At 39.5% G+C, this 20,368-nt stretch overlaps 1 protein-coding gene across 11 annotated transcripts in view; it reads left to right on the top strand.

The window, feature by feature from the left end:
* APBB2 (amyloid beta precursor protein binding family B member 2) overlaps positions 1–20,368 on the top strand; it is a 186,548-nt gene that overhangs the window by 47,961 nt on the left and 118,219 nt on the right. For all 11 annotated transcript variants that reach the window (XM_050338427.1, XM_050338437.1, XM_050338429.1 and 8 more), the window contains exon 2: positions 10,012–10,108. The gene's annotated coding sequence lies outside the window, so the exon portion shown is untranslated. The remainder of the gene's footprint in view (positions 1–10,011; positions 10,109–20,368) is intronic.

The raw sequence follows: 20,368 nt of genomic DNA, 5'->3' as shown, positions 1-20,368 counted from the left end.
CACATCTTTTGTCATAGTTTAGTCAGAGAGGATCAATACACAGACAGCTCCAGAACTTCCTGTCCAAGCCAGCATTGCTCTTGTACTTCTAGGCCTTATCAGTGCTCGTTTTGGAAGCTGTCAAGCCCTACTGTCTCTGTTGAAGAGGTTACATTTGTTTGCTGTACTGATTAACTTAATTGTTTTGAGTAAATTTGACCACCTGTGGCTACTAGTGACCCTAGATTCCTGCAGTACCTCCAAGCAAAATGCTAAACATAGCTGGCATTCTTGAATTGAGGGTGCTAGGACAAAGCATTGCAGTGGTATCCAGGACAGTCTTATGTTTGGGGGAAAAAAAACTCTGCATGTTATTCTGTCTTAAAATCAATTTGGGAGCACAGTGTTGAGAGATGATATCCCTCTCACCGTGGTTTTATATGTTACCCCTTGGTTTCTTACTGATGGGGATGGTTCTGCATGAATTGGAAAAAATTCAATGTAATTCTGTGGAATCAAGGCCTTAGATAAAACAAAGGGATGGCAGGAAGTTTTAATTCATAGCCAGAAATGATAGGGTTATAAGTGAGCTAGAGTGAGGGAACGGTATTATGGTGAATTTTGTTGCTCCTTCTGGAGCATCTGGTAACAGCTGCTTCAATTCGTTCTTTTCTGAAATGGTATTTCCTGTGTTTTAATGAAAGTGTTTTAGCAGTGTACAGGATGTTTTACTGAAATCTCGGCAATATTGGAGGAGCATCTTAATTTCTGTAGTTTGACTTTTTGGTATCGACATGAAATGTAAATATAACCTCTTGGCTGTGCAATTAAGTATGTGTGACGTCCTGCAGGAAAATTTCTTTCCAATTCAAGAGGAAATTAATTTAGAAACTGCTTGATTTAATGCAGACATAGCTGCATCTTATGTATGTGTGTGAGCTTATTTAAAAAACAAACCCCAGACACAAACTCTTGATAAATAAAAATCTAGGTCTTAAAACCTTTGGAATGGAGACCTTGGAAAAAACATAAATGAACATATTTTGGGCAAAGCAATATAGCTGTTAGTTAAGCTGCAGTCTTACTGTTGTTCTTTTGTTAAAAAAAACCCCACTTTTAAAGCGATTGTTTTCTGAAAGAGCTTCATAATCAGGGTTGGATTTTTTTTTTATTTAATGAGTAATTGCCACATCAGACTTTTATTTCTTGGCTGTGTAATCATACATGAACAAAACTTATTACTGAGAAATGCATTTTGTTGGGGATTTTTTTGAAAGTAGAATTGCTGAGTGCAGTCCTATAGCATGCATTTCATTGGATGGGATGTTTTGTCTGCAGTTGTTGGAAAAGGTTTTTCAAATTAATTAAGAATATACTTTCATGTTACAGGATAGAATATGGCTAAACTTAGAAGAATAAACTTTTGAAGCGTATAGGAAGGTTAAGGAAGACGTAGTTAACACTGTTCTGCAGTCAGGATCGTACTAAAAACAATGGGAAGTCATTGGTCCATACAGGAAGCAAATGTATGATACAGGAGTTAGATCTTTGACATGTTAAGTACCAGATTTCTTGTCATGTGACAGCCATCCTTGGAGGTTTTCTTTAGATAGTGGTTTTCTTGACTTGCTGTAGATGATGGTTTTCTATCTTTTATCTTCCTAATTTCTCTTCCCTGGAAAGTGCATCTTTTCCTCTTGTTTCTAGAAGAGATAATCATCATTTTCTCTGGAGAAACTGCGGGATCTCTTTTACCAGAGGACTCAAGTTGGGTTAAAAAAAAAAAATAGTAGATATATTTAGATTAGACAAGAGGTTTTAGCCTCATAGCAGCTTTTATGACACAGTAGGAAAATGAGTGCATGTTTTTTGAAGATGATCAAAAAATTAATCTCATTCTTTTCACCATTCTTTGCATCATTACTAGATCTCCCTATCAGAGGTAGGAAATTGAGAAAATATTGCGTAACACTAGAACTATATTCTTTAGTAAAAAAAAAAAAAATTTGATCTAAATGTCCTTACTTCCTTAGAAGATCAACCTTATATAGTGACTCAGCTTGCCAGCAATGAAGTTTATTAAAGGAATATGCTAAGGATTTTTTCTATTAACCACCAGCTGTTCTGACCAAGAAATATTCCAACTACTTACTGACTCTGTTTTGCTAAAAACAGACAAACAAACAAGACCCCAGACCCCCAACAATTGTTATATTTGAGGTGATGGAGGTAGAACAGGTTTGATAGCTACTTCTTGTAGTGGTTCTGCCTTAATACTGCTAAGCAAATGTGTAATGGTCTGTTCCAAACCTATCATAGGCTTGCGTGAGATCCTTTAGTGTGGATAAAAAATGTGCTGCAATATTTTTTAAACTTCATCCCACCCCAGACTAGAATGGCAGAGGGGCTTGTAAGGTGGAGAAGATGATCCCTTTTTACAGGTAAGCACCTGTAGGGCAGATAGTTTTGAATATATTGCCCTGGTGTGCAGAATCAGTATGACTTCTGTTAGTACATGCTGAAGTTAAAGATTCTTCGTTGTCTTTGAGCTGGCTTTGAAGCCAAAATTATGAATGCTTGTACAAACATAATTGAAATTGATTATGACTAAAAGCCAATATTCTGCCTTTTTTTTCAGTTCAGTGGTTTTAAGCATGCAGTCTGAGAGTCTTCCTGGGCATTACTGAATGCAATTTGGTCTCTTGCTGGATAAGTTTTCCTATGTAGATTTTCTTGTGTATATGAAAATAATGCAAAAGAAATAGTATGGAACAACACAGATATGAGACAAAGACACCCTTCTTGTGGCACATTAAATCTGCAGTGTGAGTGGATGCCCAAGCTAATGCAAAAGCTGTGTGAAAGCCAGGCGTGCTGGCAGAGTGGCTGGCGAAGCAGGATGCTGAAAGGCAGAGTGCCAGAGCAGCCAAGTTGGCATTGCTGAGTGCCTTGTCCTGGCAGTTTGTCTGCTCTGTGCCTTGCCCTGGCCTGGAGGGTACGGGCGCTGCTCTAAGGTGGAGCACCTTGTTGTGTGCAGCATAAGCTGTGGAAAGTACTGGAGAATATCCAGAGGGGTTGTGGAGGATTGTACAGTGATAACAGTGTTCAGAATAGGAATGAATAACTTAAGTGAGTTATTGGGAGAGTTTGTACCTAAAGCATAGGTGATAATGCCTTTTTAAAAATGAGATGACTTGCAAATTCAGATTTTCCTTCAGTTTTGCAGTGTATCTGCCTTCATTCAGGCAAGGTTACAAGCTGAGTGTGGCTCCATTTTAATTTACCCTGTTTTAGCTGATGCTTTGTGAAGTTATTGTCTTGATGATGAAAAAGTGCATCTCTTGGGAAGTGTGAACAATGGACTACGTTTTTGGGAAAATTGTCTCTGGTTTGTGGAGCTGTTGAGTTGAGCAGATGCTGTAATATTTTAACATCATCCTGTGAGAGGTGTATTGCATTTGTGTTTGTGTCCCTATTTCTTCTGCAACTACTTGTCCTGGTTTGCTGGGTTTGACTTGTTAATGTACGTGCAGAACTGGAGGTGGAGAGGGAATAACTAAAGAGCATGCTTGTGCCCTCGAGGGGGAAGGATGACTTAAGCTAAAATGCTGCCTCCATATCCCATGGGTATGATATGTGGTAGAGTGACTGGATCTCCTGCATTATTCATTGCTACTGGCTTCTGCTTCGAGGTGGGTGTTTATCACATGAATAGTTGTGCTGTGGGTTGCTGCAGAAAAGGTGTGTGTGACCTGAATGCTCATCACCCACAGGTCTCTCTCTAAGTGACAGATAAAACCTGGTCTCAAGTATGGTATGTCTGCTAAAAAGTCAAATCATTTGGAGATGTTTTTCTCTCCAGACAGCTTGTGGAGGAGCATCTTTAGTTGCTTCTAACCCTCATGGTTGGTCTCTGTCACATATATCAGCTTTTAATTCCTTCCTTAAAAGATGATGCCTGTGTAAAGTAAGCTTTATTACTAAAATATAATTGGAAAATTGTTCAGTTAGCCTCGTTGCACCCCATTGTACTAAAAATAACATTTTTGAGAGAAATTCCAGGCTGCTATATTTTCAAATATTGATTCAAATTTCTTTGTTTCCACTTTTAAATTTTTTACAGTTCTTTTTAATTCAGCTGCATGAGTGTTTTCAAAGCACACTTGTTTTGCTACTGACATGCTAATAGCGAATTGTGCATTGGGCTTTTGCAAGCTCCAAAGTTTGGGTCAGGAGGGATGAGCAAACAGAAAATAAGGCTTGGTTGCCATCCACTGGGGGGAAGACATGCTGCAGCGGTACTCAGACTGCCTGAAGAGTTGCTGTTGAGCGATAATGTACTCCATGTTGATTGTGCTGTGCTTTTGGCATTATAACCTGTAGACTGTCAGCCACAGGCCAGATGTTTGCTCAGACAGTTTTGTAATAGCAGTCACTTGTCTGTTGAGAGTCATGATAGCAGTGATAATGAAAGCTGTAGAGAGGGGGTAGACTTAGGGACAGAAAGAGGGGACACAAGGCTTCGTTGTGCTGCTGGGAGGGTGCCCAGTGCACTGCAAACTGCCTGCCCTGAAGTGTGGGAGCTGTGTTCTGGATGTTTCTAAGCTGTGTCCCTCTTCTGTTGGCTTTTGCACATTGGATGTACGTGTGCTGAGGCCTAGCACCAGAGCGGCAGCTGTCTTTCTGGAACAGCTCCTTGCCCTGGCCATCTGGTTCACCTGTAGGAAGCTGAATTACTCACCAGTGGAAATACCAACTCCCTCAGGCTGTAAGGGTAGGGTATTTCCATAAAGGTTATTACTGGTAGGATAGTCTATTTCTGTGTAACCACAGCAGCAGAACACAAATCAAAGTGGGCTTTTTGGGGTGTGCAGTCTGACAGGACCATGTGAGCTGAAGCTAGTGCTGTGCACTGGGAGATGTCAGTCTCTCAGAGGCTGAAGAGGAATTCTGCTTCAGTGTCACCCAGTGCTTTGGCTTCTTCTGATTTGGTGTCTGTGCAGCACAGTTTGGCAAACGTAAGACTTGAGAAAGCAGTAGGTCGTGTAGCTAAAGGACCAAAATAACACCATGGTGTTTGAGAACAGTCACTGGCAATGTGGAGGTCTGTGTACATGTTTTGAGGGCAGTGGTGGGGAGGATTGGCTAAAATGAAAATACAGTTTTGATCCAGAGTGGCATGAAAGTTTCTTAGCCCCACTCCCATATGCCTGCTTCTGTTCAAAACTTTAAAAGGAAGAACAAAATCTATCTTTCAATATCCACTGTGGGCACTTTTAATAAAAAGAATATATAAAATGAAGGGGACAGACTTTAGTATATTCTTCATAAATATTGAGACTTTCCCTCCTTGCTGTCTATTCCGCAGTAATCCCCTGGTCAGTCCTCATTGTGGGAAGGCAAAAGACTCATGTCCATGTTTCTCATTGGCCCAGGAGGACTCAAGGCCTCCACCTGCCATTTCCAGGAGGGTATCCAGAATATGCTTTTTAACCTGGAAGGGGAAGAGTGGGACACCTCCTGCAAGTAGTGGTAAACCAAATCTCTTCAGTTTTGTTGCACTTCTCAGAGTTCATAAATAAAACAGTGCCATGTGCATTTCAGTGTTTTAGCCACTAATTGTGAAAGAAAAGCTTCTTCCTGACCTTCAAAAATTTGCGAAGGTAAAACCATTTAAGTGATGCAGTTTTCCTTTTGGCCCTCTAGGGCAGTAAGCGAATTAATGTGTTAGGTGCTTCCTTCTGTGGATTCAGCAAAAACTGCTGCCAGGGAAGGTAAGATGCAGAGAAAGGTAGATGCTAAAAGCATCAGGGAATTTTTGAGGTATGATAGCAGCTCTCTCCTCCACCCCATCTTCAATGAGAGTCCTCCACGTCTCTCAGATAGAAGTGCAATTTGTTAATACACTTAGCAGATTTTTCTTTAATTATTATTATTAAAAACACCAAAACATAATTTTGTTGCTGTTGTTGGGTTGGTTTTTTGTTTTGTTTTTTGTTTTTTTAAACTATTTCCAGACTAAGGCCCTTAGAAACCTCAGAATAAAATGCAGCTCTCCTTCTCTCCTGCTTTCAGAAACAGACCCCAGCAGCCTGGATTCTTGGGGCTGTTGCATGAGGCTTCCCAGGAGGCTGTCTGCTGGACTTGAGTTAGAAACTGGTAATTTGCTTTCTAGAAGGAAAGAGAAAAAATTATCCCTAAAATAGATGACCAGTCTGTACTTATTAATTATTGATGTTATGCTGGATCATTCTTTCACCTATTGTGAAATTGGAGGAAGAGGTGAAATTTTAATGGAGGGGTAGGTAGGATCCAGGGATTCTTGCTTAAAAGACCCCCCAGTCTGATAATGTCAGTGCAGCATGTCTGCATGTCTGTGTGTGCGTTAGAGGAAGCTGCAGTGTGAAAACTCACCCGTGTGATACTGCTATCAGTTCTCATCTCTGAATGATGAGTAATGTGGATTTGTAATATCCTCAGCCTCACGCATAAGTTTGTAACTTTGCTTTCATTCTAAAATCACAGGAATTGGGACATCTGTAGTTATTTTTCTAGGAGCAACTGGATTCTTTCTGACTTGAATGTTACTGCTTTTACACCCTTTCACCCTGCTCAACACAGACAGGTTTACAGTCTGATAGCAATGTATAGCCATCACTGTAGAGAACAAAGAAGTGCTCCAGAGTGATGGAATTCTTAAAATTTATATTCAAATAGACGGGTTTGTTTTCCTATAAAACAAGTGTTCAAGGTGAAGAAGTGGAAGACTATCTGTTGCTCTCCCTGGAGAGATGTGCCACCTCCAAGCCCATCCTGGCTGCTCTTTCCTGCAGCCCATCTGAGAAGTAGTTGCCCAGTGGGAAAGGGGGGAAGAGTTGGTGAATATTTTTATTTTTTGTATCAGTTTTTAGATTTAAGGGGATTTAAATCAGAGTATCTCAGTTTAAGTCAACAGAAGCATCTGAGAATCTTGCTGCTGAAGTTTTTCTTATTTTAAGACAAGAACAAAAATGCAATGTCATTGCTGAAGAACCCACTTATATCATGTGTGCGCTTCAGGAAGAAGAGTTACTGAAGTATAAAACCTATTTTGGTGCTGAATTACTCCAGCTGAAATTTGGTGATTAGGATCCTGCCTCTTTTATATTGAATCTAAGTTTTAAACTTCCTTACCAAGAGCAAGGTGGTTGGAAAGGAGAGCAATCAAACCAGCTAACCTTCTTAGCTGTTACCAGGAAGCCACCAGGCACAAACAGAGGCTGCAGCAGAGAGGGGGGAAAAAGCTGCAGTGATTCCTATCTTGGTAAATTCCTGCTAAACCTCAAGAAAGTAGATTTGGTCTGAGTTCAGATGTTACAAATCCACAAGGAATCTCTCTTGGGTAAAGATCTGTCTCTGTTTTGAGGGATATACAAAGGTACATTTTGTTCTAGCATCTTAGGAGTTGGGAATAACTCCCAGTTTTTTTCTTTGCTTACTGGTGTTTGGTTTTATTATTGGTAACTAAAATTCCATAATGTGCTCAAGATCAGGCTGCACACTGGCACCTGTGATGTGACTTGTTTCTGAGGCTAGCTGAGAACCAGATCGCAGATCTGTGTCCCGTAGAAATCCAAGTACCCAGAAATACCTAATCTCACTTCAAGGATAGGTAGATATAGCCCCATTTTTGCAAAAGGAGGAAATAGGGACTATTTTAAACTTGCACCTGTTCTTACCTCAACCAGCCAGTTGTTTATTTTATTAATGGTAACAGGATGTTCTTACTGTGTCATCTGTGGGTGTTGCATTTGCTGATTCCTTCTCTAAGAAGGGTATCGGTGCCTGCATGCTATCTGCCTTCCAATTTATGTCTTTTAATAAAGTCCTAAATGAATTATTCCAGCTTGCATAGGCCTGGTAGATTGAGCTGGTTACTTTGTTGGTCATCTGAGCTTTTCTTGAAATAAGATTTATAAACAGGAAGAAAAAAAATTCTCCCTTCTGAAGTTGTTTTTAAGTCTGTAAATTTTCAAGGCAGGCAACATGGTAAAAATGTGGGTGGAGAAGTGGACATTTTCAGCAGCATGCAGAGGAAGGGAAAGAAAGGGTGGGGGATTCTCAACTGGGAAATAGAAAATGGGGGTGTGGCAGCACAGTTTCAGGAATTTATGCCATCGGTGTTAATATCACTTTTGGTCAGAGGTCAGTTTTCTGTTGTTGAAACTTTGTTTTGCAGCTTTCTATCTGCTTTTTTGTTGAAGAGGCTGTTTTCCCAACCTTTCCCTTACTTTGTATTTCAGGCTTTCCTCTGATCTCAGAACTAATGGCTGACCCTGTCTTAGTTTGGATCATAAAACTGTTTTCTTTCAGGTGTAAAAAGCTTTTTGAGTTGTTTCCTAATTTTTTTTATTGAATTGACTACTGTTTCTGTTGGTTTGGAACAAATTAGGTTTTATATATAGGATGAAAAGGATTAATTATGAAAATGTCTGTGCCAAGACAGACAGATGCATCTGTTTGATTATGTTGGGAAGAAACCCCTTAAAATTATTCTGAAACGCTAGCATGTATGCTCAGTCTGTAGAGAAGATTGGGGTCTCAGCATTTAACACAGAAAGTTTTGTTTATATGAAACCCATGAATCACAAGCATCATGAACTTGCTAGTTGCTTGACTTTCCTGGTATGAAGGTGTCAACAAGACATTTTCTTTCTCTTCATTTTTTTCCTCTCTCTTGAATAATGAAATCTGATCATCTGATGCAAAAGTAAACAAATGTGCCTGCTACATTGTTAGAAGATTAGTTTAATGAACATTGGTCTGTTTTCTTCCTGGCCCCTTGAATACCTTTTTTTTAAAGTGCAATTTTATTATTGAAAATAAAGAAGGTATATTTTCTTGATTTCTTAAAAAAGCTTTATATTTTAAAATTACTTTTCATCTGGCTTTTAAAAAAGTCTAATTGCAAGTTTATAAATGACACATGTTTTTTAGCAAGAATGTTTTTAGCTCTCTTAAATGATCTGTTCTGTCTCAATACTTTCTAGGATTTATAGTTCCTAGATTTCTGTTAGAACAAAGGAATAAATCTCTCTTTAAAATGGAATATAATTTGAGTTGATTTAGTCTGGCTTTTGCTTTAACAAAATTTAAAAATAATATTATTTAAGCTCTGCAGCAGATGAGATTTCTGTCTTTGGTCTTGCATATTTATTTTCTCCAGATGGGGGAACAAACATAACATTGAATAATACCCGGAATCCTAGAGCACAGTTTGAGTGGCAGGTCTGGTGCCACTGATGGAGGGGTTTTTGATAGGGGGGTTACAGTGTTTCTGTCACTATGTGGCGACAATCCCAGTATATTTCTCAGTACCAAATGCCATAGCATTCATGTAATCATTTGCCAGGGGTGGAGTGACTGGTGCAGCATTGCATACAGACCTTGCAAAAATAAATTATACACTCGATGTCTACTGAACGCAAGCGTAATTGAAAACATGATTTTTTTTATGAACATACTGTTTACTGAGCACATTTTACTGCTCTTTCCTAACTTGGGGTTCATCTCTATCATCCAAGTTAATTTTCTTTGTGATATTCAAAAGTGTTTGTGCATGGGGAAATCTGCAGGTCTTTTGCAGCGCGGAGGGAGAGAGAATTTAAAGCGTGCTTTGCAGGGTGTTTCTTAACGAGCCTGAGCTGCCATAGTCTAACAGCAGTTCATAACACCTACCTGATTTGGGGAGATCCCTGCACTGTGATACGTGGATCCCTCTGTTCTGCTTTTACTTCTCCTCTGTGCTCATTGTTAAATGCAGATGGTTTTAAGGATGTAAACTGAAGGTGGCTGCTGGGGTTACTCAGTCACTTGTCTGTGCTCATCTGATTCCCAGCCTCCTGCTGCCTTGCACCTCCCACTGCCACAGAGGATGGCTGTGCAGGTTTCTTCTGGGAACCTGCACCTTTGCAGGCTCAGTAGTTTTCATTAGTCTCTTACTGGCTCTTCATAAATAAAAACTTTAGTATGTGACTTGTTTTTGTTTTACAGCTTGCCTGATTTCTGCAGTGACCTGAGGGAGAGCTGGTGTCCAGGACTCCAGAACGTGGTGCTCTGGTACAAACTTTCCACCAACGAGCTGGGAAGAGTAAGTAATGTCTTCCATTTCTGGGGATCCTGTGTTGTGGGGGGACTCTGAACTTTTCATGTACTATGCCATAAACACCAAATTTTCTAGGTTTCTCCCAGCACAGAGACTGGAGGTACCTGTATTTCTGTGCAGTATTTACACTGTTTATTATGATGTTAATGAACAAAGGTGGTCCAGTTCTTCTAGTACTCCAGCAAGAGTTCTTAGTGTATCCATTTCTGCGGTTTAGCTGTACTGCAACTTGCTCTGCACCTCATGTGGGAAAAGGCTGTACACATTCATAGTATTGCTGCTCCTGAATGGTGTCAGTAATGCTATCTGTTCATGTGGACGCCTCTGTTGGATATCAGTGTTCTGTGCAGTGCAAGAAGTGCAGGTCTCAGAGTGGGAGGGCAGCCCACAGCGGCGGTGCTTTGTGACTCCAGCTGAGGCTGTCTATGTGGAGGGATTACCTGGTGGCACACTCACCAGCAGCTTTGGTGCTGTGGCTTTCCCTTCCTTCTCACGTGACTTTGCAGGCTGGGGATGTACTTACCAGTACCTGGCAACCTGCAGGGTTTCTCATCTTCTGAAATAATATATGTGAGAAGTCTCGAATTGTCTGATCATAAAGAAAGTGCTGTTCGCTGGAAGTCTTGGGCTAAACCTGTAGGTTTGTCTGTGCCGTACAAGTAGTCGTATTGGCAGAGCTCTGCAGAAAAACTTTCACTGTTTGCAGACAGAAGCAGTAAGTTTTTCCATCAGTATTTCCTTTCTACCCTCCTCAAATGCAGCAGCACCCTTCTGGGTTTTTGCTGATGTGATCCTTACCAAGGGTATTCAAATTTATCTAGTCGTAATTCATGGAGGTGAGCTGGCAGAGTTTCAGTTGTATGCGATCCTTGTAGCCACTGAGAAATCTTATGCATGCCTCAAGTTCTTGCTTTACTTGTGGGATGCACAGCTGCAAACTCTTATCCTGTTGGTTCCCACTTTAGTAGGTTAGTTAAAATATAGAAGTATCTAGGCATGGATTTAGAAAATGATCTTTCATGCTTCATATTACTTTTCCCAGAGAATTCCTTATTTAGAAAGAGCTTCTCATCCTGAAGAATTTCAGAAGAATTTCAGTTTTAGGGCTTGGGGTTTTTTTTGTTAATTTTGTTTTTTCCTCCCTAGATAAAGCTACACTCCAATGAGATATTTCTTGTTAAAGCAGTTTTTGCATAAATGGAATGATGAGACTCCAGCCAGCCGGGGCTAGTCTTGTGTTGGTATGCAGTTGTTTTAGCCAGGGCAGTAAAGGTGGCTCTTACAGAAAGGCTTAGGGTTAGTCTTGGTCTTCATGCTTTTCATGTATGTTAATCAAGCAGACTTAGTAGTCCATAATACACAGGAGGCTTGGGCTAATGATGCAACTTCTTTTTTCAGGTTGTTTTGATTTAGTTGCTATACCTACTTGACAGAGCCTCAGTTCTTACGTGGCAATCAAGCAGTATTCTTCTAAAACATAGAGTTGTCATGCAGATTATTAATCAGCACAGGCTATCAGAAAGTTCCTGTTATGTTATCATCACTTAAAATCACAGAATTATAGAATGATTAGAACTAGAAAGAATAGCTGCTTGTTTGTAAAAGATGTTATTCATAAAATCAGGCTAAGTTTTTGGTGTTTGGTTTTGTTAATAATATGTAGTGAAGGAAACCCTGAGGGAACTTCTCCAGCTGCAGCAGGTGAATGAAATAGCCTGTGCTTCTGCTCCCAGTGCTGTCATCATTCGTTATCACTTTTGCCACTGGTAACAGCAGCAGCAGCAGGTGTAGTACTGGGTAGCATATGATAACTTTCAAAGACAAATAAATAAATAAATAAATAAATAAATAAATATCTTGCTATATTGATAGCTGTTGTCTTTGCAGACCAAGGACACAGCTCTTTCCTTGAGGAGAAGAGGGTGTTGTCGAGAGGAGAGATCTGAAAAGAAATAATTGAATTGTAGCTGATTGATTGTCTTTGGGTGGTATTTTCTTGTCCCCCTACTCATCTTGCTTGTCAAAAAACGGAGAAAGGCACCATGAGGTAGAAATTAACAGCATTTTAGAAAATGTTAAATAAATTGCTTTTTTTAATGGAGCATTACAGTATTTAATGTGATTATTCATGGTTCGTGATTAGGAAGCATCAGCAACAACATGAAACTATTCTGATTATTCTGACAGATGTTTAATTACTAAAAAAAAAAAAAAAAAAAGTTTTTTTCCTAAGAAGAAGTTCTTCCATCAAGAAAGATAGAACTCTTATGTGATAACTGCACATAATGAACCCTATCCTGACTGCGTCCTAAAAGCCTCACCTGACCATATCTCAGTATGCTACACAATGGTTTCAAATACTTTTTCAGTTCAATAAAGCAACACATCCTACATTATATGATTTGGTTGTCCTCTAGACATTGTTTTTGAGGGAAGGTGAGGCTCAGCAAGTACTTTGACAAAAAAATCCAGTATCATTTTCAGTGTAATTACTACTTCATTAAATTTTTCAGAACTTGTTTAACCTGGGATTGTTTAGCCTGGGGAAAAGGAGGCTCAGGGAGGACATTATCACTCTATACAGCTACCTGAAATGAGGTGGTAGCGAGTGGGGGTTGGTCTCTTCTCCCACGTAGCAAGTGACAGGACCACGACAAATGGCCTCTAGTTGCACCAGAGGATGTTTGGATATTAAGAAAGATTTCTTCACTGAAAGGGTTGTCAGGCATTGGAACAGGTTACCCAGGGAAGTGGTGGAATCACCTTCCCTGGAAGTGTTCTAAGGACAAGTGGATGTGGCACTATGGTTTAGTGGGGAACATGACAGTGCTGGGTTACTGGTTGGACTTGATGGTCTTAAAGGTCTTTTCCAACCTTAATAATTCTATACCTTTGTAGTTCTGTTTTGTTATGACACTGATACATTAATCACAAGGTTTTGTTACAAATCTATAGTGGTAATTTGTGTGATAGTTTCCTTCTAGAAAGACTTAAAAACACTGGGTTTTTATTTCCTGATTTCATTAACTGAAAGTAATTTTTTCCCTGTGATGCTACAAAAATCACTCTTTCCAACATTTATTTATTTACTGAAATGCTAAGCGGTTCTTATGGCTGATGAACAACTGTTTAGTCAATAGAGATGTTGTATGAGAGTTCTCTATGTCGAATGGCTCTGCCATAAAACCTCCCAAAACTGGACACAAAGGAGAGGTTTATTTTGTGTACTCTATTTGTATACTAAAGCATTGTTATCCTTATAAGTTCCTCATGACTTTGACTTTCTTTTTGTTCATATCCTTGTGTGTTAAAAACCAAAACAAACCCCAGAGGGCTGAATTGTTTTCTAGTCAAAAATGTAAATGAGTTGCTTCCTACAAATAAGAGTGTAGTCCTTCCTTCAGCTTAGCAGCAAAAAGATGACGTTGGGAAGAGCTGTAGCAATTGTCCAGTTTATGATGAATTGAGACATTCAGACACATGCTTGGGAGCTGTACCTAGAAAATAGGACTTTTAAAGTGGGGGGGGAAGGGGGGAGTAATATAGATTAAAATCCTGAATCATAACTCAGAAATAGTTCATCTGCTTTCAGTCATTCCTGGTTTCAGCTGCTTCAGGGAAGTAAGAAAGCCAAGAAATTGTGCAGAAGGCAGAGCGAAAAATCTGTTCACAAAGTTTCTTCCAAATCCTATTAGTTGAAAGCCATGTTATCCTTTGAAATGAGAGACCCCAAATCTTAGGTGTGGTGGGTTTTTTTGTTGGCTTTGGTATTGTAAAAAAAAACTGCTTTAGACATTCTTGTTGTTCATTAACCATCTTTATAACCATGCTAGATTTTTGTTTTGTTTTGTTTTTGTTTTTTTTTTTTGTTGTTGAATCTGAACTTTCTCATTAACCTCTTTGTGAATTCCACAGAAAAATGTCAATTTAAAAAAATAAGTCACCTCCCATTCAGATTCTTACGTCCATCATATTACACAATTTGTAACTTTTAAGACAGTATTAGATGATTTTATACAGTTTTGGAAGGTCATTCTTGGACCACCTTTCTCCAGTGCTAGGCTCGAAATTAGAACTTGTTCCTTGTGCCAACATTACACTTTGAAGTTTTTGTTACTTCTCTTGGCCTTCATTTTGCTGTAAGCCAAACCTTTAATATCCTTGTGCAAGACAGAAATCTATTACCTTGATTATCTTCCAATTTCCTGTATTTTCCAGTAATCCCTGGTGTGTGAGGGCCCAGATGCTACCAGCCTGTTTCAGATGAGGTCTGGACGTTACCTCACACAACCATATTTTCCCAGCTCTGCTGTAACTAGAGAACAAATTTCCTTGTCCCCACGTATACATCAGACTGGAAGCTCAGAGCAGGTCAGTACCCTGCTGATGTGGCTGGGTCTCCTTTTTCCATCATATCCAAACATTTACATCACAGCCCAACACTGACAGCAGAATTTCTTAGCGGTTCTCTGAATAAATGACCTCATGCTTTGTTCTTCATTACATTTCTGTTATGCTCGTTATTGGCATCCAGTTCTCCTTTTGATGATTCGATCTTTCTCCTTGCAGCAAAATGTCAAAACTTTTGTCACCCGATTTCACTGATACCTTTTGTGGCAGGATCATTTTCCACTCTGTTGGTTAATTTGTGTTTTCCCTCCTCTGTGGTAAATATTTTGTGCTTCCTTCTATGCATCAAAGCTCCTGTACAATAGCTTTGATAATTGTCCATTCCCTAAGTCTTCCTGATTTTACTGGCTCTGAAAAATACTTGAAAATAATTGGGCTTGTCTGGGCTGCTGAAGTTTGTATACAGCATCTGAGATCAGAATCAAGTGAGGAGAGAAAGCCTGTGTTAGTGTTTTACAGCTTTCCATTGCCACAGGTAAAATGAAATTTTGTTAAAGCAACAGTTTACTTCATTGTCATTCCTCTGCTCTAAATTGTAAATTTTATTTTAGCTGGTTGTCCAATGGTCAGGAAGCAGCTACACACACAAAAATAAAAATATATATAAAGCTTTAGCTATATTTATATAAGGCATATATTTATATAATAAGTATATATTTAATATAAAAATTATTGGATAAACTTTTAGAAGAATCCCTAGCTTGAAGCATCAAAATTCAACCCACACTGCATTTGTTACTGCATCTGCTACCACCAGGTCTCCAAGGAGCAGCAACAGCTAATGCTGTGACTGTTGCATTGCAGACAAGGGATATAATGTGCTTGGGTTCAATAAAAGAAGGAAATTCTGACAAGAAGAATGAGTAGTAAGTTACAAACAGAATTCTTACGGTTTTGCTTCGTATTTTGCTTTTGAGATAGAAAGACACTGTTTGGGACAGAGATAAGGAAAGTCACAGAAAGTGTCTGCTGCTGATGGAACAGGTAAACTGGGAATTTTTGTCTTGAGTAATAATACGAAGTCATTCTCTTAAAATATGTTTCAACATTTAATGGAGGATATCAGCAAGATCTAGAATGTGGTGGTTTAGGTTTTCTTTTTCTGTCTGGAGAGGTGACAAACTTTTTTGGTTTTGGAGAGAGAAGTTGTAGCTCATCCCACTAGTTAATTGAGAGCTGGCAAACACAGAAATTAAAACATTTTTCTGGGGAATCTGCTTCTGTTTTGTCTCAGAATTGTCTTCCAATTTTTGCATCCATTCTTGGAAGGACCACAACAACACAATGTTGCGTTGTATCTACAAGATACAAGGAAGGGGAAAGTGAAGAGCAGTGGTGAAATGCTACAAGAGAAAACTTAGTTTACTTGGAAAGCTTCCCATAGGAAAAAAAACCAACATGGTGGTGTATCTAACTTTGGAAGAAGGAAGCATCTTCTCATTTAGAAAACGGGTTTTACCTGACAGCTTTGAAAAATATTTTTCATGGGTTTTGGTGTAATTGAGGTTCAGAATATGTGTCTAAAAATACTGCCCTCTTGGTTTAGGCGTTGCAGGGAGATCTGTTGTACCCAGCAGTGATTACATTGATCGTGTAATGCCTTTGCACTCCAGCACAGTTCTGTAGCTTGCCAGGCTTCCTTCTGGCTTACAGCCTAACCTGGCTGCAACCCCTGAGGCTCAGAGCACCACAGTTTTTTTTTTTAATGTGCAACTTTATTTCTAACTTAACAAAATTCTCACTAATGAGCAAGTAAAGTTGAGATTGTTAGCTGATATCAGTTCAGATAGTTGCACTGAAGTGAATGAAGTTAACTCTATTCATAACAAACTTGCGTGTATTATAGATGGTGCTTTTCTTTGTGTTAAAATATATATTGACTGAATAGTTGTACACAGAATGTTCTGATGTTTTCTTTTACTGTTTGGTTGAGCAAAATCTGCATTAAGATAACAATTCATAATAAATATAAAAAGCATGTGTGTTCTGAGAAAGCATGTATTGTCTGTGCAGGGGATTAAGGTCAGGTGACCATGAGTGTCTTGAATTCTGCTTGCTGTACATGATCTGGCTGCAGAAGTAATGAAATGCTAAATTTCGGAAAAACACACTTTTGATGAATTAAGGACTGTATGGCAAAGCCTTAAACGTTAATTGGGGACACAGTAGAAATTTTGTTCAAGTGACTAACACTGATGATATCCACCAGAACAGAGTGAGAAATTAAAGCATCTATCCCCACATGATGTATGGGAAGCTCAGCTGACCAGGCAGGTGACACAGTACCTGGAAAAGATGACTAAGAATAAGAAAAGCCCTCATGAAGGAATTCTCAAAAATGGAGAAGAGGGAAAACATCCAAACAGAAACTTGTTAGGGGAGAAGTTAGAAGCACAAAGGCAGCCCAAAAGTATATAGGACAGAGAAGTGCAAGCAAGAATGTCTGCAGGCAACAAGAATTTGAGTAGTGACAATTTGTTGAAAGGAGAAATGATGGAATTGCCAGACTTCTTGGGCAGGACAGGACTTCCCAGATCTCTGAGTATGTCTGATATTAGATCCAAGTGTGGTAAACCCATGGCAAATGCAGCAGGGCTGGAGTGCAGGCACGACATCCTCTTGGCTGTGGGATTGTGGTTGTCTTTCCGGTTCCCAGAAAGCTTTTATCCTGAGCCAGCAAACAGAGATGACGGGGAGTGAATCCTTCAGAAAGCAGTGTGGGCTCCCTGCCTCTCAGCAAAGGCAGGTGGAGGGGACAGCGTAACCTCCTCAATCTGAGTGCTGCCAGACAAAACTGGAAAGGCTGATAAGGTCTCTTGGGTAATAGAAAACTTGGGAAAAAACCTCCCCGAAATGAAAATACCTATTTTTAAAAAAAGATGTGGTTATTAGATGAAGAGTAATGGTTATGAATCATTAATGACCTGAGAAAAGGTCACACTTGCAATGATAGAAAATACCTGGCTGATACAACATTGTACTCTCCAAGAGGCAGTTTGGCTTGAGAGATCTGCATCCGGTAGCTGTTCCCAGTACAGAAAATGAATGTGCTGTCTCTCTGTATGCCTCCAGAAACCAGCAGCACAAATGCCTAATGGCCTAGCTGGCACTTTGCTTGTTTGATTAAATTGCATTTTGTTAAGGTTGTCCTGCAAGTGATGCTGCCAGTCACGCCTTTGAAAGCAGGCAAACTGAAAAGCAGTTGACTGTGGGAAGCATATTTGCATTAAATATGCAAATATGTACATATGTATACAAAATTTCTGTGTATGTACAATTGTACTTTCTTATTTCAAAATGAGCCATCCACCAGCCTTACAGGCTGATTTTTTAATTCATTTTATTTTTTTAATATCAACCTCTTTTCGTATCTGAACCATTTGCTATAGTGAGTCTGCTTTGTTTAGAACCTGTGGCCTGAGAGTGTTTTTAAAGCAAGGCAAGGCGTTCCTCTTATCCATTCCCTATGAGAGCTATTTCCTGGTATTCAAAACAAAACTTTAAAAGTGGGATTGTGTTATTTGTCAGAATATCACCCAGAGAGTGCTGGAATGTAATTTTTTGGGGTAGTTGTCCTTTAAGAAACATAATGAAATAACCTTTTCTTTCCTGACACTGTGTGTAGCTGTTCCTTGCAAGTGTTTCTGTAGGTAATTTGCAGTCATATCCTTTTTCTTGAGCATGTGCAGGTATGTTTGTTGGCACAATTCATTTTATGAGAAAATAGCAGCCAGTGTGAATGTACTTATATTTATGTTTGAACATACACGTATTTATAGCAAACGTAGCTTGTAGAGAACCACGTAAGGTCAAGGAGTCAAATGACCTCCTAAGCAGCATGCATGAAAAAATTAATTTGGGTGAAACGCAAAGTAGGTTTAATGGCCATTAATAGTATGGAGGTTGGACTATGAATTGTTTGTCCTCAGACAATAGGTAATGGAATTAGTTCTGACAAACTGGACGCTGTGTGCCTTGTCTTATCGACAAAACTTTTTTTTGACACTCTTATTGGAAAAAAACTCACAAATAGTACCAGAACTTAGTCTTCCTTTCTTTTTTTTCCCCTAGTGTCAAAAGATTAATACAAGTAAAATTAAACTCTTATGTAGCCGTCATAAAGACCAAGAAACATAGAAGTGTTGCAACAAAAGAAGCTCTGTAAAGAAAATGGCGTAGGAAGATGACAGTCTTAGTTGGAAGTCGTGGCAGGCCTCTTTACAAGATGATTTATGTCCTCATTATGTGTGATGATGAGTAGCTGGTAGCTCTGTCACCACAGCTCCTAAAAAAGACTTGGCATGAGGTGAAGTGGGTAATGCTTTGCAGTGCTCCCCTGGTGGCAGGTATGCAGTGGTAGTGCTCAGGTTTTGTTTCCATGGTTGTTTGTAACCGCTGCAGCGTGGGGCTGGTCACCTGAGATGAATCAGAGAAGATTATCACAAGTGAACAAAAAAAAAACCCAACCCCTTCAGGCAGAGCTGTATCAAATTATGTCTTGAAGAGAAGGCTATATGTCCATTGTTTAACTTTAATGGCCAGTCTTCGCGAGCGAAGATCCGGGGAAGGTCTTTACACCTTCCAGCTTTCGCATTGGATTTTTTAGGTGAGACACAGTGTGCGCGGAACTGAGCCCACCCTTTAATCCTAAGGTTCATCTGCCGGGGCCAAGCGAGCTTGGACGGTGGCAGCGAGGTCCTTAGGACGTAGATGGATTGCCTTTTTACAGGGCTAACGAGCCCCACCTGCCCGGGAGTGGCCCTGACCGGGAATCGAACCCGGGTCTCGGCAGTGACAGCGCCGCGCCCTTAACCACTAGACCACCAGGGGCTCCTATGTCCATTGTACTACAAATACAAACTACGTGGTCTATGTGTGGTTTTAAAATTAACTATGAAGGTGTAAAAATCACTATGAAACATTTTTTTTTTTTAAACAATTTTGAAGTAGAATAATACGCAAAAAAAAAAAAAAACACAGAAAGCTGTTACAGAACACGCATCTTACAAAACAAATGGGAGCGAGCAGGTTAAAAACTAATAAGACGACCTGATCTGACATATTGGGTACATTCAGGTTTAACTCAAATTTATGTGCAGTTGTGGATATCTAAGATGTGTAAATTTAAAAACAAAACCAAACCCAAACTTGTACATGCATGATACTTGGATATTTTAAAACAGTATTTGAGACCTCCTTCCGTTTTGTTTATCATTCTCATGGATGTATATGGAAAATATATGTGCTAGTTTTCAGATGCTTTAGCTGTGGCATTTGGATACCAACAAGGTCGCTTACCTTTCTGTGAGAGTTCCCTGAGCTTGCTGAAATCCAGAAATCCCCTTGAGATTCACCTGAGTGGATGTGCTTAAAGAAAAGGCAGGCCACTTTGGCTAGTCTGGTCACAATTCAAAAATGGTTCTTGGGGGAAAAAAAACAAAATAAAACCAAAACAAACCCCAACAACGAAAAAAAATCCAAACCAAGTGCAAGAGCATCTTCATTTGTCTTGATCTGAGTATGTCCCTGCTGGTATGTGCTACCCAGTATCAGTAGTATTTTGCAGTGCAGTTTAACTTCACTTAGTGTGTGGCACTTGCTTGTAAACTGGCTTTTGATAGTTGGCCTTTATCCAGGTTGTAAATCTTTGAAGTTCCCATTTATACAGTAATTGATGAAACTTTTGCTATAATGAGAATATATCTTTATGTTGTCCTTTCCACTGAGATTTCTGGGGTTTTAAAATATGATTTTAAAAATGGTCATACTTTTTGGTCCCCACCTGACCTCTCCAAAGAGTGGTTTGTTCCCACAGTGGGCACTCTACTTCAGGAG

Source organism: Myiozetetes cayanensis, unplaced genomic scaffold, assembly GCF_022539395.1.
Source record: "Myiozetetes cayanensis isolate MyiCay16 unplaced genomic scaffold, myiCay2020 scf7, whole genome shotgun sequence".
Taxonomy (NCBI): Eukaryota; Metazoa; Chordata; class Aves; order Passeriformes; family Tyrannidae; genus Myiozetetes; species Myiozetetes cayanensis.
The sequence above is the reverse complement of the archived record's forward strand: the minus strand, read 5'-3'. Positions and strand labels throughout refer to the sequence as shown.